Source organism: Macadamia integrifolia, chromosome 6 (genome assembly GCF_013358625.1).
Source record: "Macadamia integrifolia cultivar HAES 741 chromosome 6, SCU_Mint_v3, whole genome shotgun sequence".
In the NCBI taxonomy this organism is placed as follows: Eukaryota; Viridiplantae; Streptophyta; class Magnoliopsida; order Proteales; family Proteaceae; genus Macadamia; species Macadamia integrifolia.
The window spans coordinates 12800938-12817230 of record NC_056562.1 but is presented as its reverse complement, the minus strand read 5'-3'; the positions used below and the strand labels follow the sequence as shown (position 1 = coordinate 12817230).

At 37.5% G+C, this 16293-nt stretch overlaps 1 long non-coding RNA gene and 1 pseudogene across 1 annotated transcript; one reads left to right on the top strand and one right to left on the bottom strand.

The window, feature by feature from the left end:
- Nucleotides 1-2421: 2421 nt before the first annotated feature.
- LOC122083011 lies at nt 2422-2540 on the top strand (annotated as a pseudogene).
- Nucleotides 2541-3518: 978 nt separating this feature from the next.
- LOC122082853 lies at nt 3519-16293 on the bottom strand. Its single transcript, XR_006141417.1, has 4 exons — nt 16258-16293; nt 14895-14942; nt 14488-14618; nt 3519-3781 (listed from the first exon to the last, which is right to left on the bottom strand). It is a non-coding gene; the product is annotated as an uncharacterized LOC122082853 (long non-coding RNA).

Sequence of the window (16293 nt, the reverse complement as noted above, 5' to 3'; positions counted from 1 at the left end):
CCTTCTTTTTACCCACCTCTCTCTCTCTCTCTCTCTCTCTCTCTCACACACACACACACAGACACAGCTCCTAAGAAGCTCAAGGCTATCAAGAGCACTAAGAAGCTCTACACGGTAAGCTCCTTCTTCCAACATTATAGTGATATAATGTACATACAATATCTTGCCATTGGATTTAACTTTCTTATAGGATACATTCCACCGTGGGCAGGGAATTTTTCATGTCCATTCACTCTCTCTCTTTTACGAAATAGTTTCCAAGGAAGGCTATTTGATGACCTTGGACAACTATGTTGCTTACGTAAATTTCAAGTTTACGATAATGATATCTCTGGTGAAGTACCTGGGACCTGGAACTGGTTCCTTTCATTTTCTAGATATATTGTATTGTGGAATAATAGAATGGAGTCCATGGATTTTTAGTTATGAACCGGTGACTCTATAACCACTAACCAAATCCGATTTAGAAATAATTTGTGATTAAGAATTACAAGCATGTCAAACCACAGCAAATCAATGTGGTGGATCTGATAAAGTTGCCACAAATCACTTTTCACATGAGCTATTTACCCATCAATGAAACGTGAATCAAAACGGGATCATCTTTGAAACACTAGAGAGAGAGAGAGAGAGAGAGAGAGAGAGAGAGAGATTATTTATAACAATCATAATAAAATTGGAAGTTTATTAAAGACCCTACTGATAAAGTATTGGAAGTTTTTGTCCGCGAACTATTGATAACTATTTTACCAATAGTTTCCTAAAAAGATTATTTTGCATCATCAGAATGGTGCGTCGGAAAGATTATTTCTCCCTCATCGTTGTTATAGTTCGCAGTTGGCTCATGAATCTTTTTGGTCATACTGGGGTTGAATGGGAACCATTCAACTTTCACTGAAAGTTGTGAAGAGTACTAAACACCCCTGTGTGAGTGGCCCAAGGTGTGCCTAGTGAGAGTCGAACTTAGGACGTCCGAGTTTACTGCTTATACCAACTTCGTTGGTCACCAACTGCACTACTCCCTTGGGTTCTCTATTTTGTTTCTTTTATCAGGATATTTAATTATTCAATTACTCCTAATTGATGTGTTTCTATGTAACCAAGGCCTAATAATGTCTCGGAAACAACTAATACCTATATGATTTTTACAAAATAAATGATGTTGAAGTAGTCCAAAATTGGTAGTCTTTCCCATAAATTCTTTTAAGTAATAAAATCTAGGAATGCTTCAGGGAATGTCACCAATGAAATCATGGGTAAGAGAATTATGGGTCTTAAGACTCAAACCGATTACATTAAATGATTAGAGAATTGACCTTTTGCTTATGGCTTTCAACCAACTTGATCCGTTGGTAAGTGAGAGAATTGGATGATCTATTTTATTTCTTTTACGAGAATATATATCTATTTATTTGATTACTTGATGTGTTTGTGTGCAACGAAAGCCTTATAATATCTTTGTTTGGAAACAACTAATACTGAATGGTGTTGTAGTAAATTAATGTATCAATTACTTTTTATTTTTTTCCAGGTTCAGTGATTCAACAACACCTACTGATGAAGTATAATATACAAATCCTGACAAAGTGAGTTCATCTTTTTTTATCCTCATTTATCTGTTTTACTTATTACCTACTTTGCAGTTAACCCTTTTTTGGGGATTATGATTTAGTTTTTTGAAAACTATGTCACTACATAGGCTGGAATTTGTGAAGAGACAAAAAAAAGGCAAAGCCTTAGCACTTCTGCGATAATCATACTTTCTTCCTCTCCCCCATATCTCGTCTCTCCAGAGAGGAATAAACTTTGTGGAAAGGCAGCAAGAGCAAGAACAAGAAGATGAAAAACCTTTTTAGTTTTAGAGTTAGATGGTGAGATATCGAGTACGATGCTAATATCCGATCCAATTAAAATGGCATGAAAATTGTACTTGAAATCGTTTAAAAGATTTATAAGCAAAAGTTTATCCACACAAACACGCTCTAAGAAAATATTCCGTTATTTGCACGTGTATATTTACTGGTATATATATTACTTAATTGATTAATATGTGATTAATTTTATAATTTATTTTCCCCTATTTATTTACTGACATTAAAATATACTATCCCATACCTTATTTGGGCTTATTCACATAGGTGCAGAATGGGGATTTGTACAGTAGGGGTGTGGGCCCCACATCACAAAAACCCAAAAATTTGCATATAATACCTAATTTAACTAATATGTAATTAAATTTGTAAATTTAATTTCCCTTTTTTATTTATTGGTATAAAGTATGTATTTTAACCCTCAAGTAGGTCTCTTTCCATAGGGGTAAAATGGGAATTTGCACAACAGAGGTGGGCCCCACAGTGCAAAAACCCAAAAATTACATTTTGCCAGGCAAAACCGATTGGCCTATTTTGGACCTACTAGTTTGGGTGCGATCATACTAGCATTAATGCACCGGATCCTATCAAAACTCCGTAGTTAAGCATTCTTGGGTGAGAGTAGTCCTGGAATGGGTGACCCCCTGGGAAGTCCTCATGTTATACCCCTTTTCTCAATTCTCCTATACTTAGTCTCATATTTAAGTTTACCTTTTTGTCCACACCTCTTGATGAGTTCCCCCGTGACATTGGTAGGCTAAACAGGAGCAGGTGGGGTCACTTCTGCCTTCTTGGTACTCCACAACTACCAATCATGCCAGCATTGGCTTCCTCTGCTCTTTCTTCTTGCCTTTCCACAAGTAGGGGTATAGATTTCAGATTAGGTTGTTACAAAACATCTCTCCTTTTCGTGGGATATAAATTAAGTTGTGCAAAAATGTTCCTAATTGCGACCGACATCGCCTCTGTTCATTAATTGGGATCAAGGTAATGAATAAAGAGTCAAAATATCCTGGATCAAACATTTTACATCCTTGATCCCATGTGCCCAGCCTGTCATATTATCAATAGAATCAATAACCATCTCCCAATATGTAAAGCCAAACTTCTATCCTACGGAGGAAGAAGAATCTTAATTCAACCCACTCTCTATTCCATTTCTTCCCATCTAATGACATGCTTCACATTTCATGAAAGCACTTGTCAGAATTTTTTTTTGGTTTATTCCTAATGAATCGCCCAATGGGACTTTACTCCCACACACACGAGAGGTAAGAGAAATTATAGAGAAAGGGGGCAGAACACACTAAATACAAACTCACACCCATGTGACACCGCCTGCTCTTCAAACAGAAGTTGCAAGCCAATGCCCGCTAGGCGCTGGATTCACCAACCACGAGGTCTAACGCTTGGCACTATCCGTAAAAGGTTTTATTTTTGTTTTAAAATAATTCTTGAAGAAAAAAAAAATCTTGGGCCAGAGGTTCCAAATTGAACCTCAAAGCACCGTCGAGAGAAGTAAAACTCTACATAACAATTTGGAACCTCAAAGCACCGTCGAGAGAAGTAGAACTCTACATAACAATCCTTCCACGTTTAACAGACCTCACCATCCACTGAAATGTAAATAGGATAAAAGGCAAATAGTAACACCAGAAAATAAGAACAAAATTAGAGGAAAATCCTTTAGCACCATTTTACAGTAAGAGCCTGTTTGAACTATTCTCATCCAGCAAAAAAAGATCCCAAATGACTTATCCTCAAATCCTAATACTTTCCTCTCGCAATTCATAACAAATCAATGATAATTTTGTATTCTCTACTTTGTGAATGGCTTGGAGAGCTGCACATTTTCTCCGATTCTTCTCCAACGAAGTTAGCCACCTCATGACTTGAGGGTATTGCTCAGCCTGCATGCAAAATCAACAGCTTCACACAAGGCTTCCAAATCAAACAGAAACACTATCTATGTATTCTCATCATCATTCCATCAATTTCCATTGTCATACTGCTATCAATATTTTCTCAGGTCGTAACCGTCAACTGGAAACATATTTAGATTCCAAAGTCGTAAGAGAAGAAACTGTAGAAAAGTACACTATAAAACAGAGCATGTTAAATGGCAACTGTTGAAGAGTGCATAATAGTAAATATGTGACAGTTGGCCAACTGTGGAAGTGCTGACTCTGTCATAAAACCAAAAGGCAATAGAAGATCGACGAAAGCATATTTCCTTTGGGTGCATTCCCTTGAGTTCTCGCAAATCTTTACAAGAGCTTCCAGTCAAAATCCTAGGTCGAGAAAGCTTTCGTGACTGTGTATAATGTATGCATTAACAAGTATAAATACATATCCAACTTATCTTTACGGTATAAATATATAATGGACTTTAAATCTACATTTTCATAATTATCAAAAAAAAAAAAAAAACTCGTTATCTGAACACATATTAGACCCATACTCTATGTACACATCTAAAAGCTGTAATGAAGACAATGAGATAAACTATTCCTATTATCATACTGAATTGGTCAATTAAAATAAACCAAAACAATATATATGACGAGCTATATAGCTCAAGAGAAAGGAAATATGCAGGATCATCCTGGATGATGCAACAGCTTGTCCCATTTGACATAACATAATATCTATGAGAAAAATACTTGGAATATCAGGAAATTCCTAGGGTCCCACCATTAGTTGCAAAGTATGACAGCTAAACCAATCTTGCCGATCCAAGTCCTTAAGAAGTCTGAGTGATGCAGATTGCCAGAATGAAGACCCCTATTTTAGTCTTGCAATTCATGGTTAGAACCAGTTTTCAGGTTTAACTGAACTTGGGCTTAAGTTTTGGTTGAGACTTAAGATCTGGGCTACCCATCTTGTTTGGGCCTAAATGGGCTTAATTCCATGACTCCAATGGGTTATAGGCTTTCGGTAATTGACTCTAGGGTTATTTATTGTAAAAGGATGCTATAATGGACTGACATTATGGGTAACATCTAGGTACACGCACGGGAATGGGGTTTAGTTTATAATTTATAGAACTTTCTCTATTCTCTGTTCTGCTTTAATATACAGTGAATTACATAAGCATGTAAGAGCTTAGCAGCCTAGAAAGACTTTATGAGTCAATGAAAATGGCTTGTTCCTAATTGTTTTGTGGTGATTAAGTTCCAGCCCTGTTGTGGTAATTATTTTTTTTCTTTTCTTTTCTTTTCTTTTTTTTTTTTTTTTTTTTTTCCCTGGGAAGACTTGTGGTGATTCAGTAGCATAGTTGTCACGGCGCCAAGGCGAACCAATGCGGTGGAGGGTTGTCTAAGCGCTTAGGCGAGAAGGCCCACGCCTTGAGGCGAACAAGGCGACCAATTGTTATTTTTTATTTTTCCTATTTTCTAACATTATTTAGTAAGCTATATATACCTTGTATCATAAAAAATCAAGATTAAGCAACATCAAGTCATTAAAAATCAACACTTAGCCATATTAAATCATAAAAAATTAACATTAAGTCATATTAAGTTATAAAAAATCAAAATTTAGAGAAATGCTCTGTTCTATAACAAGTTTGACTGGTCAAATGATATTATTTCTACATGAGACTTTTTGTATCAGTTATAATATAAAACCAGCTTTCCAAAAAGTCTAAGATTACTTAAATATAAGTTGTAATGACAAAGTTATGTTCCGGTCAAACTTATTTTTAAGTGCACGAATACTGTTAAAATCGCCTGAATGAAAATAATTTTATGGATATCAAAACAAAAAATTATTTTACCAGACTTTTGGTTTTTAGCAATGTTTTAACATGATAGAATTTATAAAATTTTCATAATTGAGAAAAACTCCAGCATTTAAAAGTTGAAAATCGTCCCTATAACCAAAATCCAGTTTTTCTTCTTGGACTGGGGGGTTGACTTTTTATCCTTTTGGAATTTGATTTTTAAACTATTTTTATTGGATTTAAATGGGGGGTATTTGCTTATTTATGAATAATATCTTAAGTGTCAAAACACAAAGCGGTATGCAGTGCAATAAGGCGACTGTCGCCTAGGCCCAGGCAAACCGCCTGGACGCCTAGCCGTCGCCTTGACAACTATGTTCAGTAGGTTGATTGGCGGTGATTCCAATTGAGGCCTTTGGTAGCATAGTCTTCAAAAGCACTCCCCAAGCATCCAGGCTCTTTCTTGGGTCCAAGGCGACCACATCTCATTGATACTTCACAAGTTTATGTTGACTTATGTTTATTGCTTTGTTTTTTTTATGAATATGCTAATACTATATCCTATGTTTCGTTTATCATATGTTGATTCATTGCTTTTACATATAGTCATTAATGCATGCTTACGACACCTAGGCAGGAGCACCTAGTCACCTAAGCACCCCTCCAACGTCCTAGGTGCCTAGTTGCCTTGACAACTATGTTTGATAGTGATATGGCTTCTACTATGTTGCATATAAACATAATTATATAAAGGGGAAGAGTTCTCTGTCCAGGAGCATGGATCCTGCACCAATGTAGGGGTCAATAGGAGAGCACCTGGAAGCATCAATAGGGTGGGCATTTCCACCTGTCATGGGAGTGGGCCGGTCATTTCGTCCCTCTGTGCCTGGGCGCAGCCCCCATTGATGTTAGACTAAATTACCAAGAGGTAATCAGTCCAAGTAGGATCCATCAGAACTCCAACACATAAATCAAGTTCAGATTCAACAGAAAAACTCAGATTTGGAAAATAGGATAAATATAGGAGATTTAAATTACTCACAAAACACAACTTAGATGGAGCTGCATTTCGGACTGAAAGAAGATTCTATATGAGGGAACATACCGTCAAAAATTGAACAAATTCTGTCCGCTGGATTGAGAGATTGCAAGAAAAATGAAACTTTTGGTCAATCTTCAAGAACTTGAGTTTCCAACTTCTGATGACCCTCAAAATTGGAATGAAGATTCCTTGTATGATGTCTAACTGTCCTTCACAAATTGAGCCTCAACTGTTGGCTGGATAGGGAGAATCAGCTTGTCCAAGTCTTCACTCAGATAAGTCTCGATCTGGACTCGAATGGGAGATTTTTTATTACAGTAGCTACAGGCCACTATAGGCCACAAAACTTGGTCGAGTTCCTCTCTTGATGCACCTGATCAATCCTCAAAAAAGGGGCTGAACCCTGGTCTGGAAAATGAGAAAATATATTGGCACTTCAAAGCCCAAACGGATTTGAGTTGATTCTGGCTGTAGACTGGTTTCTGTTCTTCAATCTTGCTGGTTGGTTTTGTAATCTGATAATGAACTTACAGCACGAAAAAAAAAAAAAAAGGAAACACAAAGGAAGAAAAAGGAATTCGATGGAAGCGTGAGAAGGGGGAAGAGAAGTGGTGGTTCGATTCAGGCCTCTCACCTTCCCTTGACCATCTCACCCTCTCAAAAGTTACTTTCTCAGCCATGGAGTAAGAAACCTAATATTCTTATTGACTAAGAAACAATAACTTCCTAATCCCGTAAAGGACTTAAATCCCCAATATTCGGGCTTATAGAATTGATCCATTACAAAAGTAAACCCAAAAATATGACGCCCGTAGACCATACAACCCATTGGACACTCAAAGTAACACATTAGTTCATTCTTGGTCCACTTTGACAGCTGAAATAGAGAACCAGAATCGCACCAAAATATAAATCTGTCCCAAGAACCAGACCACACCTTACCAGGCTATCTCTCACAGCAGTTGAATCCCACAACCGGTCTAGATTGATTTTGGCCTTGCTCTTACAATCTACATCACTCACCCTCCCAAATGGAAACCTTTTCCTCCTTATATAAAATTATCATTGCTATATTACAGTCATTAATGCACACCTAGGACACCTAGGTGAGACCTAGGCAAGAGACTTGTTGCCTAAGCACCCCCTCCAACGCCTTGGATCTCCTAGTTGCCTTGACAACTATGTTTGATAGCGATTCAGTTCCAGCCCAATTCACTATGTCCTTTCTTTTCTTTGTTCATCTTTGTTCTTGAAAATCAGAACTACCAGTGTGCCTCACTTAATCAGATACCTACCTCTGGTTTAAATCTGGTTTTGGATCACATATTCTAACCGTAGTTTCTACTGCTAATCTATAGTTTCTGTACTGTTTTCATTCCAAGATAAAGCTCAGTGATGTAGTACTATGTTTGAAAGAATCAAAATAGTAGCAGTTTGACAAGGATCTACACTCAAAAGATAGTTCAGATGAAAATAATGAAGACTAGGAGTGAAATAAGACAGCAACTAGGGAGGAAAAACAAAACAATAACTGTGAGGGGCAAAACAGTAATATCCAGCCCAAAATTAGAGTTAAAAAATTACCGTAATAAAGCACAAACAATCTCTGACTTTAAGAGTCAATTTGAATCAACAAACGGAAGCAAAACAGTAACTATTTGAGCACAAAACAATAACTTTTTCCAGATCTTGGCAAGGGAAGGGCAGAATTAGAATTTTACAAATATCTAAAGAAAAGGGCCCAAATTTGAATCGATCTCCAAATTAGGGTTCTTGAACGCCTGGTCAAAATTTGAGTTCGATCGGAAGGCTGAATTGTTTACTCTGAAAAAAAGTGTGACATCCAACCTTCTAGAAGATTTGAAGAAATTTAAGGAAAACTTGAACAACAATATTTACTTCCTGTTGGATGAAGAAGATGATGAAAGAAGAAAGATGGAGATGAAATAGATATGTGTGGAATGACTATCACAGCCTGGGCCTCTGACCCACATCTATCTCAATTGTTGAAGAAATTCTCTCAGAAAATTGGGAGCACAAAGCTGCAAATTTAATTCATAAATTCGTGTACAATGTTGTAGCCCCTTACAAACTTACATAAAATAATCAAAACAGACTCAAAACACTAAAAAAGAAAGGCCTAACCCAATCCTTAACTAATTGGGAAACGTAAACTGACTAGAAAACTAAAATAACAACGAAAATAAACTCAAATAAGGACTTAAGCTATTTGTTCACCAAATAAAAAACATAGTTGGACTCAATAGGACTCCTAAAAGACACTTAAGAGTCCGATATTGAGTTGGATTCAAACAAAACAATTAAAATATATCAAGACTAGGACTCTAACTAAACTAATAAAGTAAATCTCGTTTTCCTACTTTCTACCCATATTTTAGGCACATTAAAGTGGCCTATTAAAAAAAAAAAATGGGATCAAAGGCCAACACCTACATAACCCAACCCAAGGCTTATTTCCAATAAAATAAACCCTTTAAGTGGCTTATCTGCACCACTCTGTTTAAAGGCTGTTTTAGATCAGAATTCTACTATCGATTTCTGAGACTCAGTTACTGTTTTGGATCTGAATTCCTATTTCTTGAACTGCTTGCTACTATTTTCTAATTCTGATTTTTAGCTTCTTTTTATTTCTATCCACTTTAGTTTCCAAATCCGATCATTGTTTCTGTTTGAGTTCGACACTTTTGACTTGCTATTTTTTGCTAGTTACTTTGGTTACTATTTTGGTGGCTTGCTATTTCTGTGATTCCATGTTAACTTAAGATCTGAACTTGGCATTTAAATAAAAGTTTGCTGAGATGTTACTCCTCCCTACAGCAATTCGATTAGAGTCAGAGTTAGACCTCATCAATTTTGACCTGGTTATCGGTGGTTCTAGATTCTTTTGTGGTTTCTAATCCCTAATCCGTAGAAGAATGAAAACCCATTATTTTATATCAGAGCTAGACTGAACCCAGCTCAAGGAACTCTGACCTAACAAATATTCATGAATCACACAACCAGATCGAAGACATGTTCAGGTAGTTATCAGACCGCATGACTGCTATCAAGCAAAGATTTGAATCTAATCCTTCTCTACATCTGATAACTCTGAGCATCTCAAAACTAATGAAGTATTACCAGAATACCAGCCCATTCCTATACTAATAATACCATGTGATTTATGGGTAGAGGGCCACAAAGGATCCCCACACCCCAGCCTTAATGGTGTACCTAATAAGGCGTATTAATGACACCCAAAAGGTAAAGCCAGAATTGAAGGAATACTGTGGGAAGCTCGACCCACAGGTGTTCTACAACTGGCTAACCTCTTTGGATGATTATTTTCACTTCTATAAATTGACAGAGCCGAGGAAGCTGAAGTTAGCCGACAAGCATGGAAATAAATGTCAGGTCGAAACTGACCAAAACCTCCAATTTGTCTCTGCTTTGGCCTTGGCCGAAATGAAACCTAGATTTCAACCCAGGGAGGCCTACAGTAGAAACCCAGTGTCGCAACCACGAAACAATAACCAAGTTTTCTCGGTTTCAGGCCTGACCGGAACTGGCCTCAAAACCGAGATTTAGAACCTTGCTGACAAGTTCTCTGGACCCTACATAGTTGAGTTCAGTCGCTGTTAGATTATTCTTTTGTTTTTCGATTCTAGGATGAGTTGATGTCCTATAGCAGATGAGCTGTTGTTCTCTTGGGTCTTTTCAATGAGATTCAGCATTGGAAGTTACAAATCAAAGCATGTTTTGTATATTCTTATGTCTTGTCTTCCCCCTTTTCTTTGAATTAATTTGATATTGCCTATCAAAAAAAGAGTTGGAAGTTTGCCCATGCCAAGTTTGACCAACAAGGGGGTGGTGGAATACCCAAGAGCGAAGGATACAAATTTGGGGTACAGTACCTACCACATGGGATGAGATGAAAGGAGAGTGAAAGAGCAAGTATCTCCTTAGACTTTCCAAGCATGATTACATGACCGGCTAAATTCCAATGGCAAGGCACACTCTCTGTAGCAGTTTAACTCTCTTAGTTCATGGGTGGTGATCAAAGAGAATGATGATGCACAGCTTTTGTCTCAATTTAAATTGGGGTTTTAGAAAGTATATTGGTGTGGTTGATGTTTATGACTTGCAGGACTGCTTCCAGAAAGCGTTATAAGCAGAAGAATTACTGAAGCCCTGCTGGGCAAGTTGGCTTTCAAATTGGGGAGTCCAGTAAAGCTCCGTCAGTGTTGTTAAGGATAATCCCATATATCGACCTTCACCTCTGCAGTTGCAGATAGCAAAGTTAAGGCACCTATGGCTAGTGGTAACAACACATAGTGCTTCTCCATTGCAACAAGTTTGGGAAAATTGCTAAATGCTGCCCTAAAAAACCAAAAGGTAACCTATAGTGGCTACAATATAAGCAAATCTTGTGAATGGAGTTTTCTGAACCACATCCAACAAATGCTGATGATATGCACTCTATGAGTATGGAGATGAAACAACAGGAGTCAATGTTAAATGCTCGATCCCATTGGTTGAGACCGATGAGAAGGACAATGATGAAGAAACCAAGGAATTTGGCACTATAATAAAGGTCTCTTAACAAGCAAAGAAGTTGAAGGACCAATTGTGGACGACCCCACGATCACATCATTCACATTCGATGATGGTCAAGAAGTTGAGCACATCAAGTTCAGGATTCCTCCATTGTTCTACGAAGAGAGAGCTCTCCACGAATTGAAGATTACATTTTTAACATTCACGAGCAGCTAGAGTTTTTTTTACTTTTTTTTTATTTTTTTTTTTGGGGGGGTGGGGGGGTGGTGGTGGGGGGAGGGGGTGAACTGTAAAATGCATTAAAGGGGGGAGGGGAAATATAACCCCAAAAGGTAGTTATATTGAACTCGAGTTTTATTACAGGTTAAAGCTGGAAGTACATCATGTGTTGTTTCTTCCAGCTAGAGAGAGTTGATGCAGATTGCCAGCATGAAGACCAAGGCCGATTCCATCTTGTGATCCATGGTTTGAACCAGTTTTCTGGTTTAATTGAAACTGGGGTCAAGTTTTAGTTTAGATTTGGGTCACCCAATTCGTTTGGGCCTAAATGGGCATAATTTTAAGGTCCCAATGTGATGCAGTACCAAGGGTTTACACAAGGAGAACCAAGACCAAGGTCGACCCAAGTGACTGACTGGGTCGACCCAGATCTGGTCCAAGTCAGCCCACGATTTGGGCTGCTGATGGGGTTACTAATTAGTCATTTAGTTAGTAATTTAGTTTCTATTTTGAAGTCTTAAATTAGTTTCTAATTTTCAGTCTTAAATTAGTTTCTAATTTTCAGTCTTAAATTAGTTTCTAATTTTCAGTCATAAGACTTTCTATTTTGTAAGTTTCTATTTTCAGATTTAGTAACTAGTTGAGTTTCTAATTTTTAGTTTCCTATTTCAGTTTTTGGAAACTAAAGTTAGTTTCTATTTCATGTAACCCCTATCACTATTATAAATAAAGCTATGGCTCTTTTAATGAGCCACGATTTTTACAAACTACATGGCTGCTGCTACTGTTTTCTCTGCGAGAGAACTTCCTTATGTTTGATCAAGGTATTGGGTTGGTGTTCGATCCGATGACTCTTTGCGGCGAGAAGTCCAAGAGGTTCATCTTCAAGTGCTCCTTTTCTCCTTCAAGGTTTTCTTTTTCAAGGGGTTTATTGCTGTTCAACGACCCAGGTATTTAAATTCCAATTCTGCCCAGATTTGCCTTAGATTTCACAATCGGTTCTCTGCTACTTGAAGCACTTCCAGCCATTGGTTGGAGCTATAAATCTGGTCAATCTTTCTTCCCTACCCAAGTGAGACTCGACCTTGGTTTGGGCTGATTCTGGCCAGCCAATTTTAGGATATTAAAATTCTCTTGAATTTTGTCCTGTAGTGACCTTACAGAACAGGAACCAGAACCGATAGGTCTGATCTGTCCTCTTCTGTTTCTGTGGATGTTTATTATGGTCTGTGAACTGTTAGGCTTCTATTCCTACTTCTGGTTAGCCCTATTATCTGGTTTGTAGTTTGGCCCCATAGACTCCAGCTTCTGGGTTCGAGATCTGATTTACAGAGGGTTAATTTTTTCTTTAATTCTGATTTGTGGAACTGCTGTCCTACCTTGGGTAATAGTGGTTGTTCTTCTGATTAAAAGTTCCTGCAGTTTGGGCTGGTTTGACTTGTCAAATCTATTCTTACATTACAATGTGTTATAAGAGCTTAGGGAACTTTACTTTTGGGTTATTTATTGTAAGAGAGCTTTAATGGTCTGATGTTACGGCTAACATCTAGGTACACAAGATTGGGGTCTAGTTACTAATTTTTAGTCCTTTATATTTTCTGTTCTGCATTAGTTTACAGCATGCTTCACAGCCTAGAACGATTTTACAAGTGAATGAAGATGGCACCAGAACTTGGTAATGTGATTATTAAGTTCCAGCCCTGTTGTGGTGTTTCAGTAGGTCAGTTGATTGGTGGTGATTCCAATTGAAGCCTCCGGTGGTGTTATAAGAGCTTTGGGAACTTTACTTTTGGGTTATTTATTGTCAAAGAGCTTTAATGGTCTGATGTTATGGGTAACATCTAGGTACACAGGATTGGGGTCTAGTTACTAATTTTTAGTCCTTTATATTTTCTGTTCTGCATTAGTTTACAGCATGCTTCACAGCCTAGAACGATTTTATGAGTGAATGAAGATGGCACCAGATCTTGGTAATGTGGTTATTCAGTTCCAGCCCTGTTGTGGTGTTTCAGTAGGTCAGTTGATTGGTGGTGATTCCAATTGAGGCCTCCGGTGGTGATTCAGTTCCAGCCCAATTACTACTTTGTTTATCTTTCCTCTTTCTTCCTGAAAATCAGAACTACAACTAAGTTGTCTGTGTGTTACTTAATCAGCTACCTTCTATCGGTTTAAATCTGGTTTTGGATCCCATATTCTTATCCATGGTTTCTGCTACTAATCTACAGATACTGTACTGTTTTCTTCTTGGGTAAAACATTTAAAGGCTGTTACAGATCAGAATTCTAACATTGACTTATGAGCTCGGCTATTGTTTTGGATCTGATTCTCCTATTTCTCTAACTGTTTGCAACTTGTTTCCATTTCTGTTCACTTTAGTTTCAAAATCTTATCCTTGTTTCTGTTTGAGTATGGTTTGCTGTTTCTTGATTCCTAATTGCTATTTTCTGTTAGTTACTAAATGGCTACTCCTTTGTTGACTTGCCATTTTGTAATCTAATGATAACTTAAGATCTGATCATGGGATTTGAATCAAAGTTTATTGAGATGTCACCAAGGATTAAAGTATCGGTATAGGTCGCCGTATCAGTAGGTTAAATTTAAGATATGTATTGGAGATATGCTACTAAGATATGCTAAAAATCAAAGATTAAAGTATCGGTCGGCTAAATTAAGATACGTATCGGAGGGGTATTGTATCATATCGAAGATACTTTAAACCATGGATGTCAATTGTCACTCATACCTCCTAGACCATTCAATAGAGTTAGAGCCGGATCTGATCAATTTCGGTCCAGTTATTTCGTTTTCTCCAGTTTTGCCATTTGTTCCTAGCCTGCGGTTCTAGATTCTTTCTTGGTTTCTAATCCCTAACCCTTAGGAGACTTGAAACCCATAACTGAACCTCTAGCAAGTCAAAGGGAATGAACTGTACTCTCTACGTACTTCTATCACAAAATAGGAATGAGAGTAGACCAAATGCAGGTTCTACAGATTAAAATGCATAAGATCAATAAGATATCTAAATATTTCTGGAATTTCCTGAATCAGTAGGTGTAACAGTTAAATGAATTTACCAGTCCAAGCCCTCAAAGAGGCCTTCACCCTTTATGGCAGAAGTTTTAAAAATTGCCCATTGACGGTTTTTAATCTTGTGCAACTCCAAGGCCTCAGTTACTCCAGCATCATCTAGTGCACCAGGGAGATCCTGTGTGAACAAGCAGGAGACATCATTGGGAGCTAAGAACATCAAAGAAACCAAAACCCAAGACTCTATGGACTGCATGACAACATTTCTTCAGAAGAAGACAATAGATACAAGAAGCTAGAACACAAGGGACCATGCCCCAGTAATACAGTTTCTAATCAGTTTCTCTTTCTCCTGTGCATTATAAGCTCAGATTTGAAATTGGCTCCATTGGTATGTATTTTATAAGGGGGGAAGAATAACAAAACAAAAAGAGCATAGGTGATTAGTGGAAACCTGCTTGTTTGCAAAAATGAGGACAACTGCACCTTTTAACTCTTCCTCCTGTCAAAGACTCAGCAGCATAAATTGAAATTCGAAGATAACAATAAGAGCTTGAAACATAAACTAATTTCTAGTGAGATTTGAACAGCTGCCTTATCTTTCTCAATATTTAAGAAAATCAATAACGTTCAGCCAAGATTATACAATCAAGGTATTGATAATTGGTTGAAAAGAAAATCGAAAATCCACGGAATTTTGTCACAGTTGAAAAGCTGATGAAGTAAAAAAACTTCAGAGTTTGGTCAACCATCTTAACTGCCTTGCACCATCACTCAGCAAGCGATAGATGAGACCAACATCCACCCCATAGTAAGACAACACTTAGGCAACAAGGTGCCTGCTTTGGAACTGTGAACGGTACCATGAACAGTAAAGAAAAAAGAGGAGAAGAAAGGAGAAGAGGGGGATAGAGAAGGAGAGAGAAGGGAGAGAGAAAGAAGCCTTTTCTTAGGTACCTTCAAAATCTCACACTGTATATTCCATTAACCATCATCAAGGGGGATGGTCACATATTTTATAAGAAAATAGAAGTACCCTTAATTTAAAACTCTTAGGTAAGTACACTAACTTAACTAACAATGACTCTTAATTATTTAACCCGTTAGAATTGTTGAAGCCTAAGTCTTCTAGATACTTGGGCCCCACACAACAAACCAAAATAGGACTTTTAATTGACTAAACTAAACCAAAAACATTACCTAATGGATCCCAAATACCAATTAAATATCTATTTTTGTATACCCCTTTAGCCCCCCCCCCCTTTTGGGCTTTATAATTCAGTCAATTATAAATAAAAGACCCAAAGAATAAAATGCCCATATACCATAGTTATTAAAAATAACACCGACTTTTGGACCGGGTCTTCATTAGTGCCCATTGTGGTTCTAGGCGGCTAGTGGTCTTATGTGCCAAGAATAGGATGCCCAGATGCAAAACCTGATGATCTTACCCTCCATATGTCATAAATTTCAATGGTTTCTTATTTCTACCCTTATATGTTTTATATCACCTTGGCCTCACCAAGGAGTCGCTTAAGCATCTAGGACACCACTATGGCTCACCCTAGTGCTATGAAAACTATGAAACCCACCACTCCACCCATGCCACTTTTTTGACATTTTCAAAATCTCATGCTACCAAATACTTAAGTACTCTTGATTCCATCAGTAGACACACTGAGACAAAATAAAGCAAAAAAACACGTGCCTATTTAAGGGAACAAGAAAGTCCTTACAAATTAAACACCATGCACGGATGCACCACAAAGTGGTCAAGGAAAATGGTTTACTTCCAAAACACAGTACCATGTCAATACCTCCAAAATTGCATGAAATTCGTCTTTGGCTATTAC